At 32.2% G+C, this 15932-nt stretch overlaps 1 long non-coding RNA gene across 2 annotated transcripts; it reads right to left on the bottom strand.

The window, feature by feature from the left end:
* Positions 1–627: 627 nt before the first annotated feature.
* Positions 628–14553, bottom strand: LOC140162699 (uncharacterized). Of its 2 annotated transcripts, none has more exons than XR_011860332.1 (3): positions 14378–14553; positions 5635–5697; positions 628–3540 (listed from the first exon to the last, which is right to left on the bottom strand). It is a non-coding gene; the product is annotated as an uncharacterized lncRNA (long non-coding RNA). The 2 variants fall into 2 exon arrangements; XR_011860331.1 differs by lacking the exon at positions 14378–14553 and adding an exon at positions 11667–12322.
* Between the last annotated feature and the right edge of the window lie 1379 nt (positions 14554–15932).

Genomic DNA, 15932 nt, shown 5'->3' with positions numbered 1-15932 from the left:
ATTTAATGTACAGAATTATACATGTACTACATTAATAAATTCTATTTAGTACTTCCAATATCCGTAGGCATCTACCTACTGGGTATTTGGCATGGGTATATTTACCGATGTCCACTATGTAATCTGAATATGAATATAATAGGAAAATGAGAAAGGTATCAGCCATTTAATTTCTTTTGACGCGCTAGATGACTGCCTAGCGAATTCATGTAAGTCCGCGGCATTTTATATTCTCTCCATTGGTATTATGGAGCTTTTTATTTCCTCCTCCGAGGAGATGATCGTGTAGAGGATTGCCTAGCGAAATATTTGTCCATTGGTATATGGAGCTTTTCCTCCTCGATAAGGAGTTGATCGCTAGATGAGTGCCTAGCGAAATAGTTCCCAGTGTGTTAAGGGGAACTCTTGGGTTATAGGCGCAACTAGCTTCCCAGTAATTGTTGGGATGCTCGGTCGGGTATTTACTTCGGGCGAAAAAGTTGTCCAGAAATCATTATTATTTGGCTGATTCCAGGAATTTTCTAAAAACATTGCTTGAATAAATTATGCGTTCTTTCTGAATGGCTGACCAGAGGCCCAAATTTTGGTGTAAGTGCTTTCGTCATTTCAGTGTCTGGGGATAATTTAAAAAATCTTTGATATCGAAAAAAATGTGAATCAAAAAAACTTTAATGTTTTGATCTTAAAATCAATATTTCCAACATATAGGTATCCAAAGACCTCCGAAATGATGTATCAACCATTCCTATTTAATCACATCACAATTAAGCTTAACCAGCCTATACACAAATATGAACATACATAATACATAAAACTAGAAACATCTTTTACACTAAACTACTATGGCTACATATACAACATTATTTGCTCTAATTGTTTTATAATCAACTTTATCTTCATAAACATGTTTTTTTGGAAAAAAAAGAATATAATTCCAAAAACATTAGTATAAGGCATGATATTTATAATAAATACTAGATAAATGTTGCCTTCATTTTTAGTTTTACATACGAACATGACAGATGATCATGAAACACTCAGGACTCTCTCATAAAGCAAGAAGCTATAGGTATCTGCTGATTAATTGAAATTGAACACCTTTTTTTTTCATTCAGTAACTTTCGTATTGAAAATGGTATTCTTTATCATGTGCCTTTGTTATTATTCTGCATTTGATTTTAAAGATGCTTTCATCTTTGTTTCAATCAAGTACCGTAACCACTCGGGTATAAGCACACCCCTAGATGGCATATTTCACTTCAAAAATGCGGGTCAGCTTATACCAGGGGGGGGGCTAGTACTTGAATCAAAAAATAAAACAAAAACAATCATCCCCATTCGTATATCACCTATGTCAATTATTTTTAATTGTAAGCATGGAATGTTAATTATCAACTGATACTTTTTATATTTGTTCTTATATATGAGCGAAAAGCAAAGATTGTATTTAAGAACTTAGCCAAAGATACAAATGGCTTTACCTGAGTGTACCCGTGTACCCTATAAAATAGAGGGTATGCTTATAGCCGATTGTGGGCTTATACCCGTGTGGTTACGGTATTACATAATGTAGGGAATTTAACAAGATGCCACACTTCCCACTTCCCATTATCATGATTATGTGAGCAGTAATTGGACTACGATACCTGTTTTATTCAATGTTATTGACTATGTACAAACTTCAAAACAATGCAACTAACAAAATGGGCTATTCCAGAAAATAGGTGCACACCCCCTATAGAGGAGTAAATTTTCAATCAAAGAAATGTCCGGATTTCCAAGTCAGCTTTATGAAAACGACTGCATTTCCAGTTGCTAATGTTACTGGAAAAACTTTGAAATCCAATCAAATGAAGGAAAAACGCCGGAAATGTTGAAAATGAGCTCTCAAATTTTGGATTTCTGATTTTAAACGAGTTTTCTGCCGGATTTTTTTGCCTTTGGGCACTTTAAAAGTTTGGATTTCCAACAGTCAAGACTGGACAAAAAGTCCGGATATCCGAACTCCTCTATAGGGGGTGTGCATCTACTTTCTGGAATAGCCCAATGGTTTCAAAGTTAAAATCAAACTTTAATCATTATTTGAGTTCAATCTGTACCAAACATTCAATGTACTGCATTTGAATGAAATCTGAATAAGTATGCTGTTTTAGTCATAAGATCACAACGATATTAGTATGTTATCTTTCATAGATTTATAGGGTCTATGATGTGTCATAATTTTCATTAAACATGATTTAGTATCCATAGACTGCTGTGTATTTAAACTGTGATGTGATCAATAGGAATTGGTGATATGTAATATCAATATGGAGGTTTTAGATCAGTTACCATAATCAATACCTATTTCAAATACTTGGATGCAAACTATTAAAATTTAAAAATTCTTTGATATCGAAAAAAATGTGAATCAAAAAAACTTTAATGTTGTTCTTAAAATCAATATTTCCAACATATAGGTATCCAAAGACCTCCGAAATGGTGTATCAACCATTCCTATTTAATCACATCACAATTAAGCTTAACCAGCCCATACACAAATATGAACATACATGTACATAAAACTAGAAACATCTTTTACACTAAACTACTATGGCTACATACAACATTATTTGCTCTAATTGTTTTATAATCAACTTTATCTTCATAAACATGTTTTTTGGAAAAAAAAAATATAATTCCAAAAACATTAGTATAAGGCATGATATTTATAATAAATACTAGATAAATGTTGCCTTCATTTTTAGTTTTACATACGAACATGACAGATGATCATGAAACACTCAGGACTCTCTCATAAAGCAAGAAGCTATAGGTATCTGCTGATTAATTGAAATTGAACTCCTTCTTTTTTTTCATTCAGTAACAAATATGAACATACGTACATGTACATAAAACTAGAAACATCTTTTACACTAAACTACTATGGCTACAAATACAACATTATTTGCTCTAATTGTTTCATAATCAACTTTATCTTCATAAACATGTTTTTTGGAGTTGAAGGTATCTGCTGATTAATTGAAATTTAACACCTTTTTTTTTTCATTAAGTAACTTGCGTATTAAAAATGGTATTCTTTTTCATGTGCCTTTGCTATTATTTGATTTTAAAGATGCTTTCAGCTTTGTTTTAATCAAGTAACGTAATCACTCATGTATAAGCACACCCCCTAGATGGCATATTTCACTTCAAAAATGGGGGTCAGCTTATAACAGGGGAGGGGCTAGTACTTGAATCAAAAAATAAAACAAAAACAATCATCCCCATTCGTATATCACCTATGTCAATTATTTTTAATTGTAAGCATGGAATGTTAATGATCAACTGATACAAAGATTGTATTTCAGAACTTAGCCAAAGATACAAACGGGTTTACCTGAGTGTACCCGTGTACCCCATAAGATAGGGTACACCCGTGTGGTTACGGTATTACATAATGTAGGAAATTTAACAAGATGCCACACTTCCCGCTCCCCATTATCATGACCGTCTTCCACACTCTTAATTTCTTCTTCTCTTCCTCATTATAAGGTATATCTAAAATGTGTGTGTAACGGTAGAGTTAGAAAGAAAACAAAACAAATATACGATCAGTGGTTCGTAATAAAGAAAGCGTGATTCAGTTGACATAGCAACGGTCATATTGTAACATGCACTACGACAGCGAATAAGGATTTATTTAAACAGTAATCGGGTGGGGGGGGGGGGATTATAGGGAGAGTGGGATAATCCCGGGCACCTTTCATTAAGGCTACACAGGTACAAGATTAAATAAAGTTCATCAGTGAAAATCATATCAATGCAAAGTAGGAGTAATGGTCCAAGAGATAGCAAGAATTTCTTTGACAAAAATGACCAGGTGTCTTGTTATGATAGTTCGATAGAACATCCCATGGGACATCTGAAAAGTGAAGTCTTGAGTGTCGTGAGCGGTGGAGCGTGACATCAGAGGTCAATGACCTCAAATTTGACCCGTTTTCCTGTGTAATTCGTATTATGCATGCCATTTATTAACAACAGCCTCGATTTTCACATTTTTGGTGTCTAATGAAAGATATTAAAATTATCTATCAAACATACCAATATCAATGAGATTTGAAAATGTTTCGATCCTAATTTTGAGCCAAAAACGTCAAAATTTAGCATTTTTACACATATTTTGCAAATTGACCTGACATAAAACTTACAATTTCCTGAAAATTATGAATGTATTACTTAAATATTCTTACTCAAAAACTGACCCATTATGTTCACAAAAAGATGACCAAAAACAAGGTGTGTGGGTAAAGTCGTAGCTTGATGACGTAGCTACCACTTGCTGATTGGTGCTGGGTTTACTGTACTGGTGATACTGGTGTTGATACAGTAGCTTCCAATTGCTGGTTGGTACTGGGGTATCTATCTACTGCTGGTATTGGTGATGATAAAGTAGCTACCAACTGATTGTTGCTGGGTTTAGCTATCTACTGTTGATATTGGCGTTGATGAAGTAACTTCCTATTGCTGATTGGTGTTGATGAAGCAGCTTTCAATTGAAGTAAATGTTCACTGGCGCTAAGGTAGCCATCTACTGCTAATATTGGTGTTGATGAAGTAGCTGCCAATTGCTGCTTGTTGCTGTGTTAGCCATCTACTGCTGATACTGGTGTTGATGAAGTAGCTTCCTTTTGCTGATTGTGTTGCTGAAGTAGCTTTCAATTGTTCACTGGCGCTAAGGTAGCTACCTACTGCTGATATTGGTGTCATTGCACTTTAAATGTCCTTGCCCAAAAACGACTTTACCCACACACATTGTTTTTGGTCATCTTTTTGTGAACATAATGGGTCAGTTTTTGAGTAATAATATTTAAGTAATACATTCACGCTTTTCAGGAAATTTTAAGTTTTATGTCAGGTCAATTTGCAAAATATGGGTAAAAATGCTAAATTTTGACGTTTTTGGCTCAAAATTAGGATCGAAACATTTTCAAATCTCATTGATATTGATATGTTTGATAGATAATTTCAATATCTTTCATTAGACACCAAAAATGTGAAAATCGAGGCTGTTGTTAATAAATGGCATGCATAATACTAATTATGCAGGAAAACGGGTCAAATTTGAGGTCATTGACCTCTGATGTCACGCTCCACCGCTCACGACACTCAACACAATTTGAGCAAGTTTGAAATTTTGACCCCATGCAAAGTTCGATGACCTTTTGCCCCCTTGTGGCCAGTTTATATTTTTGGGAACATCCTAATTATGTTTTAGGGTAATATTAGGAACCTAAAAAATTTGGTTTGGTTTGGTCCTGTGGGGTGCACATAAAGTGGTCCTAGCTCCCCGAGTATTAAGTATCAAACATAATTTTCATTCATACTTCACATGTGTCCGTTGTCGTATGAACTGTCACCCAGGTAATAAATCACTTTTCAGATAAAAAGTCATAAATGACAATTTCTGTTTTTTCGTAATTTTCACAAAGAAAGACGACACCCACAGCGCTAGTACACGTGAGGTACATCTTGAGGTAGCTAATACCCCAATGTAGTATAATAGTGCCACCCTTCTCCGTTTAGCTACAATCGATGTGTCCGGGATTCCCCACAGTCCAGCATTACCCCACTTTCCCTTAAGCCAATACTTACTATTACTGCACTAACTCCTGTACAGATAGCGAACCATGTTCGGGTTCCAATGCCTTGTGGTCGCTGTATAAATGAAAAAACAAATAACCATCAGATTCGTTGTCGATGATTTAAATTCAGAATCAATGGGTTTTTCTGAGAAGTGAAATTCAAGGGCGCACAACCATATATACTATTTGGTGGTGTGAAATCTGAATACTCAAATAGACTCAGCTATGTCATCAATAATGGATTCCTTTCAGCATGTTCAGAAGCAACCCCAATTAGTATATGGGGAAATGTCGTTTATTTTTTGGTTTAATTTTTTTTCATACACAATCTTGCCATCAAGGGTTTTCTTAACTTGACTCGTGGCGTTTTTCATGGTTGTCCAAATTCCCACCTTTTTTTTGAGCCGTTGAGATCTTGGCTATTTCTGTTCGTAGTAATGATAACATCAAGAGCATTACTATTTCATTCATTCATTCATTCGTGTATTTTATTGTCATATTTCAACTACAAATATCAAATCAATGGCATACAGATGCAATATAATACAAGTTACTTCAAGCAATAAGTGAACAATATAATCAAGAAAATACTCAGCATGATATAACAGATCAATACAATCAACACAATGTATAAAGACAATGCCAGCAAAAACTTAGGCAAAAACTAATAATATTATATAATTAAAGTAACATAGTGACTTATAAATCATATGAATCAAAACAATTTTATACAAAATATAATAATTTAATTTAAAGTAATACAATACAATATAAACAAGAAAATTCGCAGCATGCATGAAGCAGATCTATGTCATCCATGCACTGTACGGTGCAAACAAAAATTATACAATTATCGTTTATACAGTAAGCAATATAATCAAGAAAATACGCAGCATGCACAAAATAGCCGATATGAACCGTGCACTGTACTATGCAAACGAAAACTATATACAATTAAATAATTTTTAATGTTTTTTTTTATATTTATATACATTTAAAAGAATGCCTATGGTGATCAATATTATCAAATTGACAAATAAGGCAAAACTGAGACATGGAACATTTTTTGATTTTGCTATTGCAAAAAGTATACAAAATAAATAGGTAAAAAAAATTATGAAATATGGGTTACAAATCTAACAGCCCTGTCACTTTTTTCCGAATATAAACAACGAACTGGCAATAAAGGCGGCAAGTATGATCCACATCAAAGACACGCTGACTACATTGTTATCACAATAGCTTGATACGGACCCTCTATTGAATGTTACGTAAATAATTCAATAGGTGTTGGATCGACCAGCTTCCATGTCTCTTACTTCCATGGTATATCGGAAGGTCGTGGGTTCGATTCCCATGCCGGCATACTCCCTTGCTTTATTTTCAAGTTGGGTTGTGTGCCGGTTGGAATCTGTATTTATTTGTTGTCATGTTTAATTGTAACACTTTGGGTTGGTAAACAGTTAATTCTTTCTTATTTAATATATTTTGTTTCCTCTCGTAGCGAGCAATCATTCCCCATTGTGTTTATTTGTTCTTTTGCATGATGCGTATCCCAATTACCTACTTTACATTTATCCTATATTAACACATGCATTATATTTTCTATGTATTCTATTGTTTTCAAACAGTCTTATTTAAGTAATCAACTAATAGAAATTAATTACAGGCCAAAATACATCAATGTCACAGAACAAATTGCTGCATATATATAATTCAAGTGACATGACAGTAAAAATAACTATTTCTAATCATACTATTATGCTAATTAGCTAATTGATACTCATATAATAGCCATATTTTAATGTTATATCTTTAAAGTAGATTTTCTCCTATGCGTTTTCAAAAAAATGTGGAGCGAAAATTACACCCCCTACAGACCTCAAATTGGCAGAAACATGCATTATGATCTAGACAATGGACCTCAATCAAACCGCTTATGATTTACCAAATTTCATACCAGGTGCCCAGACAAAATGCTATAGATCATATGTACGAAATATAAAAGTAGGTCCAGTGACTACTATATCTTTTCAAGAGCTAAATTTTGACACCTCAATCAACTTCATAGGACATTCGGTTGTGGAGCTATATTTTTTTTTTTAAAGTTTAACCTTCAACGCTAATCAATTATGCATGAGATGAAAAAAATGCTTGTCTTTATATTATACTCATATAGATTTAATATGAAGTTGATGTAATATTCCCTTCATTTATTTTTGTAAATGCCTCATATGACACATTAATATGATTACTATTTAAAACTGTTTCATAGTAGCCTAGATACTTTGCATAATTCGTATTTATTTTTGACTTCTGTTGTTATTATTATGTCGAATTGTATTATTTGGAGTATAAATAACCGTATAATATTTTGATAAACACATAGTGTTATTATTTATCGCACTATATTAATATCGTTCATGAATTGTTAGAAGAAAAAAAATTGATTGATTTATACATAATTAACTATGCATATGCAAAATGGAAAATAATATGCTTAATTACATACATATGTAATATGCATCATTCTTAACTTGATTTACACACGTAATATGCATAATTATCTATGTAGAATATTATAGAATATGTATCCAATATGCATTAAGTATCTATGCATATGTAATATCAAAATTATGTATGCATGTAATAGGCCTATGCATACTCATGTATATGCAATGTACATATGTTATAGGTAAACTTATCTATATGCATATACAATTTGCATATATAATGTTGCTATTTATCTAATGCATATATATATACATTGAAATATGCACAATTAATTATCTATCGAATTATTCATAATTGAAAATGCAATATGCACTCATGCAATATGCACTCATAATATGCACGTTGTAATATGTATATGCATAATTGTCTATGCTTATCCAATATGCAATATGAATAGATACTTAATGCATATGCATTTGTAATATGATTAATTATATAATATGCATGTTGCATATGTAATATTATATGAAACATGGATAATAATATATGCATATGCAATAATATATCTATGCATATGTTATAAGAAAAATCATAGATGCATATGCACGTGTAATATGCATAATCATATTTATTATTCTGTTTAACCACCAGAGATGACTCTATTCCAAGCATATTCTAATTAAATTGCAAAATGAAAAATAATATGCATAATTACATACATATGCAATATGCATAATTCTTAACTTGATTTACACACGTAATATGCATAATTATCTATGTAGAATATTATAGAATATGTATCCAATATGCACTAAGTATCTATGCATATGTAATATGCAAAATTATGTATGCATGTAATAGGCCTATGCATACTCATGTATATGCAATGTACATATGTTATAGGTAAACTTATCTATATGCATATACAATTTGCATATATATAATGTTGCTATTTATCTAATGCATATATATATATATAGGCTATATTGAAATATGCACAATTAATTATCTATCGAATTATTCATAATTGAAAATGCAATATGCACTCATGCAATATGCACTCATAATATGCACGTTGTAATATGTATATGCATAATTGTCTATGCTTATCCAATATGCAATATGCATAGATACTTAATGCATATGCATTTGTAATATGATTACTTATATATGCATGTTGCATATGTAATATTATATGAAACATGCATAATAATATATGCATATGCAATAATATATCTATGCATATGTTATAAGAAAAATCATAGATGCATATGCACGTGTAATATGCATAATCATATTTATTATTCTGTTTAACCACCAGAGATGACGCTATTCCAAGCATATTCTAATTAAATTGCAAAATGAAAAATAATATGCATAATTACATACATATGCAATATGCATAATTCTTAACTTGATTTACACACGTAATATGCATAATTATCTATGTAGAATATTATAGAATATGTATCCAATATGCATTAAGTATCTATGCATATGTAATATGCAAAATTATGTATGCATGTAATAGGCCTATGCATACTCATGTATATGCAATGTACATATGTTATAGGTAAACTTATCTATATGCATATACAATTTGCATATATATAATGTTGCTATTTATCTAATGTATATATATATATAGGCTATATTGAAATATGCACAATTAATTATCTATCGAATTATTCATAATTGAAAATGCAATATGCACTAATGCAATATGCACTCATAATATGCACGTTGTAATATGTATATGCATAATTGTCTATGCTTATCCAATATGCAATATGCATAGATACTTAATGCATATGCATTTGTAATATGATTACTTATATATGCATGTTGCATATGTAATATTATATGAAACATGCATAATAATATGCATATGCAATAATATATCTATGCATATGTTATAAGAAAAATCATAGATGCATATGCACGTGTAATATGCATAATCATATTTATTATTCTGTTTAACCACCAGAGATGACGCTATTCCAAGCATATTATAATTAAATTGCAAAATGGAAAATAATATGCATAATTACATACATATGCAATATGCATAATTCTTAACTTGATTTACACACGTAATATGCATAATTATCTATGTAGAATATTATAGAATATGTATCCAATATGCATTAAGTATCTATGCATATGTAATATGCAAAAATTATGTATGCATGTAATATAGGCCTATGCATACTCATATATATGCAATGTACATATGTTATAGGTAAACTTATCTATATGCATATACAATTTGCATATATAATGTTGCTATTTATCTAATGCATATATATATATATATATATATATAATATATATATATTGAAATATGCACAATTAATTATCTATCGAATTATTCATAATTGAAAATGCAATATGCACTCATGCAATATGCACTCATAATATGCACGTTGTAATATGTATATGCATAATTGTCTATGCATATCCAATATGCAATATGCATAGATACTTAATGCATATGCATTTGTAATATGATTAATTATATATGCATGTTGCATATGTAATATTATATGAAACATGCATAATAATATATGCATATGCAATAATCTATCTATGCATATGTTATAAGAAAAATCATAGATGCAATTATCCATGCAAGAATTATCAAGCTGTATACCATAAACAATGTACTGTATAATATATTTAACATGATTAGAAGTATGACTGAGGATATGGCCATAAAATAAAGATACCGTTATACATGATAATATAGGTATCCAGGATAGAATAACAGAGTTGGCAAGATTATACAAGTTATTATTAATAACTTTGCCTAAAAAATCATCTATCAAAAAATATTGAATGTTTGAGTTCAATGGTAAGAATATATTTCAAATCAACGAGGCTTTGACGAGTTAAATGGAACAGTTCATATTTCTCATGATTCATAAATTAGTTCACTTAGGCTACACATATCATAATCAATTAGGCTTCATCGTGTTTTATTTTGCACGACAATCGCACTGTATGAACATCTTAACTGGGACGAACTTGAACTTTTTACAGTTGATGTTTTCTGATTTTCAGTTACTGACCTTTAATTTACTGTGACAGAGTATAAGGTCAAGTTCACCGATTTCCAATTTCGTTAGGTCAAATGCATTTAGGCTATATCATTTATGAATAAAAATGTTTTCGTGCAAACGAGCCATAATCTTATAAAAAAAAACTATATATTAATATTCTATAACCCAGTTTGAGTTATACTTTATAATTGAAAAGATAGTTACTTTATCATGTACGATGATCTAGTCAGGACATGCAGATTGTTTATATTCACATAATGCTTTGTTTGGCCCTTTACACTAATATTACAATTGTTAGCAAAATACTATTTATATATTGTATTTACATACTAGGGCCTACTTAACATCAACACATACTACTTAACATCAACACTAAAGGTCCGGTCAAATAAATACGTGAAATATTGAGAGAATATATGGATCGACATAAAAGTAAACAATAAGCTTACAATACGAACAATAATATCAACATAAACAAATTGGCATACCTGCATGAATCAATATTGACGTTAAAAAACTTGCTTACCTAAACAGACAACCTTGTTACATATATCGAGGGGATGAAAGCTCGTAGAATACCATGCATGCGAAAAATGTGGAGAGATTGTACATCCTTGTGACATATATCGAAGGGATGAAAGCTTCAAGATTATCATGCATAGGAAAATGTGCATAGACTGTAGGAAAATGTGCATAGACTGTAGAGGGCGGTAATGTGAGTGCGGTGCAAAATCCTCACATTGATTTTACTCCCTAAATCATGCCATAGCTGCTAGTTTGGGGTGACACAAAGGACATGTGTCACCTTACACTGGACATATTATTGAAGCTGTATTTATATCTTCTGATTTATTATATTGTACTTTCTAGCGTTAACCTATAAACCTATTATGGCCACAATTCTTCCTACTACAATAACTGCCCTACCCTAGAGAGTCATTACTATAAAGTACTAGGCCCATTTCTGCCGTCTCTGTCCATAGACTCTGAATGATCACTGTATGTATATCTTCAGCTGAGTTTTAACAGATAACTTTTAGAATGTGTCACTGAAACTCCCTGGGGATTTAATCCCGACACTAAATGCCTCTGGCCCCTTGAGGCCAGACGCGAAAAGGTCAAATTGACCCCATATTTGTAAGTATACTTTCCTGGTCTAAACTAAGTAGCCTTACTGTTAAAATACAGGCAATGTTTCGGTTTTAGCTATCTGTGACGCACTGTTCTCGATTTGAAAGCAAAAAGGTCAAATCTCACATTGAGGACTTTACTCCCCCACCCCCACAAATGGTCTAAATGGGTCGTCTTTTATATAAACAATTTTAGATATTTCGTAACAGTAACTTGGTGAAAAAAAAAGGTTAAAATAACCATTGGATTCTAGAGACTTAAAATGATCCTGGATATGACAAAATATATACAATATTTGCTCTTTTTTGTTTTGTTCTTTGTAAATACTAGTTTATAGAAGACAAACAATTCAGACTATTTTGTTGACAATCATAGTCATTTTGTGAGAATTGGCCGGAATGGGAATTGGACAAAGTAGGAATTAGACGAAATTGGAATTGGACTAATTGTGAATTGGAAATTAGACCAGTGGGATTGGACTTGTAATGCCTATTGTACTGAACAAGAATTGGACAAATTGGGATTGGAATAATAATAGGATTGGACCAAGTGAATATTGGCCCACGTGGGATTGGACCAAGCAGGAAGGAAAGGGCTCAAAATGTCCAAGGTCAATCTACAACATTATCTTTGATTTTTTTAAACAAATCAAAATTAAATTAAAATTAAATTAAAGAACAAATTAAAATGTATGCAAATGGGCATTCTTGAAAGTACGACATATACCAATATGGTTATCAAGTGATGTCATCATATGAGTCATTAGCATACGTAATTGATTTATTATACTTTTATCCAATCAGATATCGCCATGATTGAAAAGATTGCGTTCGGCCGAATTTTCTTTTTATCTTGGTATCCCGGCTTGGAATCAACGACACTAATCCCTCTTTAAATAATATTAGATAAACTGTAACATTTAGTAAAGAAATATGGAGCTCCAAATATCATGTGTTTTATGACTGATCAATGTCATAAATGAAGCTTGCTGAATATGCTGCACGAAGGAAAATCAGACATTGCTTAGTCAAGCCTCGGTGGCTCTTGACCCAAAGGCTGACAGTCAGTTTCAGTTGATTGTTGGGAGTGGCATTCTTTTTCTTGGTCTTTGAATCAGGTGTTCCAATGTAGACTGGTTCTATTTTGGAAAAATCTCGTTCCTAGCGGCAAGTTTGCTTAAAAGTTGTCAACCTGCTTATTTTTTTTAATATTAATTTGGGTATGCTGAACTCGATCCTGTTGTCTGCCAAGCAAGACCGTGACCCTCTAAAAGACCCCGAAGTGGTCTTTCAAACATGTCAAATTATTCGTCTAGCCCCACGAATCACAGATATGTAATGTTTGCGCGTGTACGACCTATCGTTAAGAAGTTATGGGGGCACATAAGGTCACAGGTCGATTTGCTTGTGTATGGGTCAAAAGTCAAAGTTGTTCAATTTTTTGTAAAAGTTGTGGTAAATTGTTCTCCTAGCTAAGAGTTTTCAGTTTTCTGCGATGTCTAGTTAGCATGTTACACAGCAAAGAGTCAAAAGATATGCAGGATTACACACGATTCAATGGAATTTGTATTTATATATCATCTTCCGATAATCACGATAATTACGATAATCCGAGCAACTTTAGTTTTTCATCCCTGTATAACATGCAAATTGACCTTGGACATGTTGAGCATCATAATTTGGTAACTATATGTCCAATGTTATTTATTGTGATCCTTTTTTGTGACAATAACGAATTCGAAAAATCCTCAAAATAATAATACTTATTCATTATTCATAATACGCCTCTTGCAAATTGGAAGGCGTATGTCGAAAATTGGGGTGGCAATACTTTTCTTGCCCCCCCGCTTACGCTCAATACAAAACCCAAAAATTACAAAAAATGAAAAAAAAAAAAAAAAAACAAACAAATTCAGTTTGCCAAACAAAATTCCTGGGGCCGCCACCAGTCCTCATTTTAACTTGTTATACGATCTTCTCTGGCCATAGGTGACCCCCAATAAGGGCAACGATTCAAAAATCTTCCTGAACAGATAGCTTGCACTTCGCGATTCATATTGTGTAAATACATAGATATGGTTGATACTGGCACCACATTAATACTTACCGGCTAATACCAGCATTACCACAAAAACAATAGCCACCTTCTCCATTGTCTCCTGAAAGTTTCTTCTGCGAGTATGAAATGTTTCAGTGACTTGAACTTGACAATTTAGCGTATTTTTTACTGAGCTGGTTAGGTGTGTGGAACTTTACGTGTGTAACATGTACAATAACCAGTGATTCATGTCAAATATTTTATTCTGTGCAAAAACATGATCAAGAGTTCAGATACAAAATTCCACATGTCAAAGCTGCCTTGTTCTTTTTTAAATAATATTGATAATTTAATACGGAGAAATGTCAAAATAAAAGTATTTCGATAATTAAAGATGAATAGTCCATTCATTAAAATAGAATATTCATAAAAAAACCTAATAAGCACTCTAGATTATTCGTACAAAAAGAAATTAATTGCAATATTTATAACAAAACTGGCAAAAGGCAGCACTGGGATATAATTCATCTAACCAAAACCGAATTGTTTTGCTTGGTCATATTTAGGTTGTGACGTCTGCTATGCAGAGAACAATAGGCTATATTAACAATTATTACATGAGAAATTTTTTTCACACAGTGCCAAAAATTATTAACATTCCAGACATTTTTCTATCGTAGAACACCGTTACGAAGCGAAACCACTAGAAATTTCACAGCCAAACAACAAGACGAACTACAAACTTTAACATTAAGTACGGAATATATTGTGTTTTGAAGCTAAAAAGGAAAATAAAGTGTGACTTTCATGCATTATAATGTCATTTGGTGTAAAGGGGTCATTGGGTGGCAGATTCTGCAGAAAAAGGGATCTATTTGCAGTCACATGACGTGTGTCAATATATGCGTGTGACCCCCACACCGTACTTTGTTATCATGTACCTGAACAGGGTGGTACAAAAACAACTTTACCCAATTTCGAAGGTTTATTTCTCAAAATTAAACAAGAAATGTCTTTAAAAAGACATGCCTCCATGAAAAGGTCATGTTTCATAATTTTGCATTGCAAGTACTTGGAATGCTACATGTATATTGTAATTTTGTGTATTTAGCACAACTAACCGGGTGAGAAATATTGGTATTTATTGGTACCACCAATGACATACTAGGAAATACTCAAGAGTTTTCATGTTGAAAGCTGAATTGAAAAATGTGTGTTAAATAGGTCTACATTTAATTCATACTGGTAACAAAAGGCTCAATGGAAATCATATTCTTCGAGTTATACAACAATAGAGGCCTATGATCTAACAATCTATATTCTCTAGGACTAGATACATTTTTCTGTGAATAATATGTGACTGGTTGAAAATCCGTGAAAAATCTGTGCTGGATGTTAGATTTCACTGATTTTCAACCGATTCCGTCTCTTAGTGATTCAGACAACCTTAAGAATGTTTGCTGGTCAAGGGATTACATTTCAACCAAGTTTTGTGAAAATCCAACGATCTATTATCAGTAACTGTTAACATTGATATGACCTTGATGGTTTTGACGCTTAGGGCCAAATTGTGATTACATGCACCAGGTTTTATGACAATCCGTTTATCAATGCTCAGTTGACA

The sequence above is a fragment of the Amphiura filiformis genome, chromosome 10 (genome assembly GCF_039555335.1).
Source record: "Amphiura filiformis chromosome 10, Afil_fr2py, whole genome shotgun sequence".
In the NCBI taxonomy this organism is placed as follows: Eukaryota; Metazoa; Echinodermata; class Ophiuroidea; order Amphilepidida; family Amphiuridae; genus Amphiura; species Amphiura filiformis.
This window is presented reverse-complemented; position numbering and strand designations above follow the sequence as displayed.